We start from the raw sequence: 5,000 nt of genomic DNA on the forward strand, positions 1-5,000 counted from the left end.
CCCTCTCGACTCAACACTTCTTCTTTCCTGAATGCTTTTCTCAATAAACTGGGCTTTGACAGTGGTATCAAGCCGTCCTTGTCTTCAGCAGGACACAGAAACAGGCACCAAGTCTCCTAACCATGTTCAACCACACTCTGCAACTTAATAGACCAATGCTTCAAAAATTAGCCAACTGTGTCATCAGCAAAGGCAGCCAATGTGCCAATCCTTTATAATTCTTCTGTAGTACTTTTCTTTCTCGTAGGCAAAATTAGCACTTTAACTGCACAAATCATACAGATTTTACACTTGAAGCACTCCATGAACACATACTTACACACCTTGCATTTCATCTACACACCCTTAAGCTAAAAACCCATTCTGTCAAGTCAAAATTCTGCAACCCTATTACATATTCAGTGCGTGTACATAGAAGCACTTCTTAATGCCACTAACATGAACAAGATTTTAGGCTGAAGATGCAATCTAAATGACTGTGCAGTATGTACTCCACTTCATGAATAATTAGGAATGAGAACATGATGGCTATATGAGTATTGGAAGAGCCTGCTTCCATTCTGAATGGAAAGATGAGTTGTGTGACCATTGGCAAAAACCGACCACGATGGGACTCGAACCCTCAATCTTCTGATCCGAAGTCAGACGCCTTATCCATTAGGCCACGCGGTCATATGTCCTGCTGTGCTTATTTTTATAATGTAGGTGGTATGCAAGAATGGGAAATATGATATTTATAGTTATTTAGGTTTACATCCCATTGTGTGTTTTCAGCTCCTTTCAATTAAAGCACTCTTTTGGAATCTATATAATGAAAATGTCACCAGTACGATAAGCTTTTGTTTTCTTTTTTGCATTTAAACATCTTTCTTCATGAGAATAAAGCTCAGTTGTATGCTTTACATAGCTCTGGATATTTCTAGAGGTGGAGAGAAACTGTTTTGACAGTAGTAAAAACTGCTCCTTTCTGGATATGCCAATTTACACACGCTCAAAGGTTGTATACGTTTCATGAATCCTGACTTGCCCTATTCAAGTAGCTGAAAGCCTGTCACCACCTCTAGAAACAACAGTTACACCAATCCAATTCAAATCATTTTTTCCAAAGGAATATCTTCTGCCGGGTCAAAGTTGCATCTGACAAAGATAGGTGTTTAAAAATCTACTTTGTAGTTTCAGAACACCAACATGACTCTGAAGAGTACAGAAGTAAAATGGTACCATTTCAAAGTTCCTAATACCACATAAGCTTCTGAGCGGAAGCATGTAATAAATATATCAATTTTTCTGGAAAAGTAAGAGTGGATATTGGTTTTCACCTCAGATGGGACTCGAACCCATAATCCCTGGCTTAGGAGGCCAGTGCCTTACCCATTCGGCCACTGAGGCACAGATAAACACTTGCGGTCTAGAGGCATTATTTAAATGTATTCAATCGTCAAACACTGGTGTCTGCACACAGGACATTTCTCAGTTCTCTCCATAAGTAAACTTCCTATTTTCATCCTCTTCCATCCCCGACTTTAACACTCTGTTCTGTGCTATAATGGACTCTCTGCATTTCGAGCAAGTGGAGAGAAATTGGAGGAGAACCCCTCTCGACTCAACACTTCTTCTTTCCTGAACGCTTTTCTCAATAAACTGGGCTTTGACAGTGGTATCAAGCCGTCCTTGTCTTCAGCAGGACACAGAAACAGGCAAAAAGTCTCCTAACCAAGTTCAACCACACTCTGCAACTTAATAGACCAATGCATCACAAATTAGCCAACTGTGTCATCAGCAAAGGCAGCCAATGTGCCAATCCTTTATAATTCTTCTGTAGTACTTCTCTTTCTCGTAGGCAAAATTAGCACTTTGGCTGCACAAATCATACAGATTTTACACTTGAAGCACTCCATGAACACATACTTACACACCTTGCATTTCATCTACACACCCTTAAGCTAAAAACCCATTCTGTCAAGTCAAAATTCTGCAACCCTATTACATATTCCGTGCGTGTACATAGAAGCACTTCTTAATGCCACTAACATGAACAAGATTTTAGGCTGAAGATGCAATCTAAATGACTGTGCAGTATGTACTCCACTTCATGAATAATTAGGAATGAGAACATGATGGCTATAAGAGTATTGGAAGAGCCTGCTTCCATTCTGAATTGAAAGCTGAGTTGTGTGACCATTGGCAAAAACCAACCACGAAGGGACTCGAACCCTCAATCTTGTGATCTGAAGTCAGACGCCTTATCCATTAGGCCACGAAGTCATTTGTCCTGCTGTGCTTATTTTTATAATGTAGGTGGTATGCAAGGATGGAAAATATGATATTGATAGTTATTTAGGTTTACATCCCATTGTGTTTTTTCAGCTCCTTTCAATTAAAGCACTCTTTTGGAATCTATATAATGAGAATGTCACCAGTACGATAAGCTTTTGTTTTCTTTTTTGCATTTAAACCTCTTTCTTCATGAGATTAAAGCTCAGTTGTATGCTTTACATAGCTCTGGATATTTCCAGAAGTGGAGAGAAACTGTTTTGACAGTAGTACAAACTGCTCCTTTCTGGATATGCCAATTTACACACACTCAAATGTTGTATACGTTTCATGAATCCTGACTTGCCCTATTCAAGTAGCTGAAAGCCTGTCACCAACTCTAGAAACAACAGTTACACCAATCCAATTCAAATCATTTTTTCCAAAGGAATATCTTCTGCCGGGTCAAAGTTGCATCTGACAAAGATAGGTGTTTAAAAATCTACTTTGTAGTTTCAGAACACCAACATGACTCTGAAGAGTACAGAAGTAAAATGGTACCATTTCAAAGTTCCTAATACCACATAAGCTTCTGAGCGGAAGCATGTAATAAATATATCAATTTTTCTGGAAAACTAAGAGTGGATATTGGTTTTCACCTCAGATGGGACTCGAACCCACAATCCCTGGCTTAGGAGGCCAGTGCCTTATCCATTAGGCCACTGAGGCACAGATAAACACTTGCAGTCTAGAGGCATTATTTAAATGTATTCAATCGTCAAACACTGGTGTCTGCACACAGGACATTTCTCAGTTCTCTCCATCAGTAAACTTCCCATTTTCATCCTCTTCCATCCCCGACTTTAACACTCTGTTCTGTGCTATAATGGAGGCTCTGCATTTCGCGCAAGTGGGGAGAAATTGGAGGAGAACCACTTTCGACTCAACACTTCTTCTTTCCTGGATGCTTTTCTCAATAAACTGGGCTTTGACAGTGGTATCAAGCCGTCCTTGTCTTCAGCAGGACACAGAAACAGGCACCAAGTCTCCTGACCAAGTTCAACCACACTCTGCAACTTAATAGACCAATGCTTCACAAATTAGCCAACTGTGTCATCAGCAAAGGCAGCCAATGTGCCAATCCTTTATAATTCTTCTGTAGTACTTTTCTTTCTCGTAGGCAAAATTAGCACTTTAACTGCACAAATCATACAGATTTTTACACTTGAAGCACTCCATGAACACATACTTACACACCTTGCATTTCATCTACACACCCTTAAGCTAAAATCCCATTCTGTCAAGTCAAAATTCTGCAACCCTATTACATATTCAGTGCGTGTACATAGAAGCACTTCTTAATGCCACTAACATGGACAAGATTTTAGGCTGAAGATGCAATCTAAATGACTGTGCAGTATGTACTCCACTTTATGAATAATTAGGAATGAGAACATGATGGCTATAAGAGTATTGGAAGAGCCTGCTTCCATTCTGAACGGAAAGCTGAGTTGTGTGTCCATTGGCAAAAACCGACCACAAAGGGACTCGAACCCTCAATCTTCTGATCCGAAGTCAGACACCTTATCCATTAGGCCACGCAGTCATATGTCCTGCTGTGCTTATTTTTATAATGTAGGTGGTATGCAAGAATGGGAAATATGATATTTATAGTTATTTAGGTTTACATCCCATTGTGTGTTTTCAGCTCCTTTCAATTAAAGCACTCTTTTGGAATCTATATAATGAAAATGTCACCAGTACGATAAGCTTTTGTTTTCTTTTTTGCATTTAACCCTCTTTCTTCATGAGAATAAAGCTCAGTTGTATGCTTTACATAGCTCTGGATATTTCTAGAGGTGGAGAGAAACTGTTTTGACAGTAGTAAAAACTGCTCCTTTCTGGATATGCCAATTTACACACGCTCAAAGGTTGTATACGTTTCATGAATCCTGACTTGCCCTATTCAAGTAGCTGAAAGCCTGTCACCACCTCTAGAAACAACAGTTACACCAATCCAATTCAAATCATTTTTTCCAAAGGAATATCTTCTGCCGGGTCAAAGTTGCATCTGACAAAGATAGGTGTTTAAAAATCTACTTTGTAGTTTCAGAACACCAACATGACTCTGAAGAGTACAGAAGTAAAATGGTGCCATTTCAAAGTTCCTAATACCACATAAGCTTCTGAGCGGAAGCATGTAATAAATATATCAATTTTTCTGGAAAAGTAAGAGTGGATATTGGTTTTCACCTCAAATGGGACTCGAACCCACAATCCCTGGTTTAGGAGGCCAGTGCCTTATCCATTAGGCCACTGAGGAACAGATAAACACTTGCAGTCTAGAGGCATTATTTAAATGTATTCAATCGTCAAACACTGGTGTCTGCACACAGGACATTTCTCAGTTCTCTCCATAAGTAAACTTCCCATTTTCATCCTCTTCCATCCCCGACTTTAACACTCTGTTCTGTGCTATAATGGACTCTCTGCATTTCGAGCAAGTGGGGAGAAATTGGAGGAGAACCACTCTCGACTCAACACTTCTTCGTTCCTGGATGCTTTTCTCAATAAACTGGGCTTTGACAGTGGTATCAAGCCGTCCTTGTCTTCAGCAGGACACAGAAACAGGCACCAAGTCTCCTAACCAAGTTCAACCACACTCTGCAACTTAATAGACCAATGCTTCACAAATTAGCCAACTGTGTCATCAGCAAAGGCAGCCAATGTGCCAATCCTTTATAATT

At 39.8% G+C, this 5,000-nt stretch overlaps 4 non-coding genes across 4 annotated transcripts; all 4 read right to left on the reverse strand.

Moving 5' to 3' along the window:
* Positions 1-599: 599 nt before the first annotated feature.
* TRNAR-UCG (transfer RNA arginine (anticodon UCG)) lies at positions 600-672 on the reverse strand. The gene has a single exon. It is a non-coding gene; the product is annotated as a tRNA-Arg (tRNA).
* A 644-nt stretch (positions 673-1,316) lies between these two features.
* On the reverse strand, positions 1,317-1,389 carry TRNAR-CCU (transfer RNA arginine (anticodon CCU)). Its single transcript has one exon. It is a non-coding gene; the product is annotated as a tRNA-Arg (tRNA).
* A 1,520-nt stretch (positions 1,390-2,909) lies between these two features.
* Positions 2,910-2,982, reverse strand: TRNAR-CCU (transfer RNA arginine (anticodon CCU)). The gene has a single exon. It is a non-coding gene; the product is annotated as a tRNA-Arg (tRNA).
* Positions 2,983-3,786: 804 nt separating this feature from the next.
* TRNAR-UCG (transfer RNA arginine (anticodon UCG)) lies at positions 3,787-3,859 on the reverse strand. Its single transcript has one exon. It is a non-coding gene; the product is annotated as a tRNA-Arg (tRNA).
* Positions 3,860-5,000: the final 1,141 nt, after the last annotated feature.

This window comes from Lissotriton vulgaris, chromosome 5, assembly GCF_964263255.1.
Source record: "Lissotriton vulgaris chromosome 5, aLisVul1.2, whole genome shotgun sequence".
Lineage (NCBI taxonomy): Eukaryota > Metazoa > Chordata > Amphibia > Caudata > Salamandridae > Lissotriton > Lissotriton vulgaris.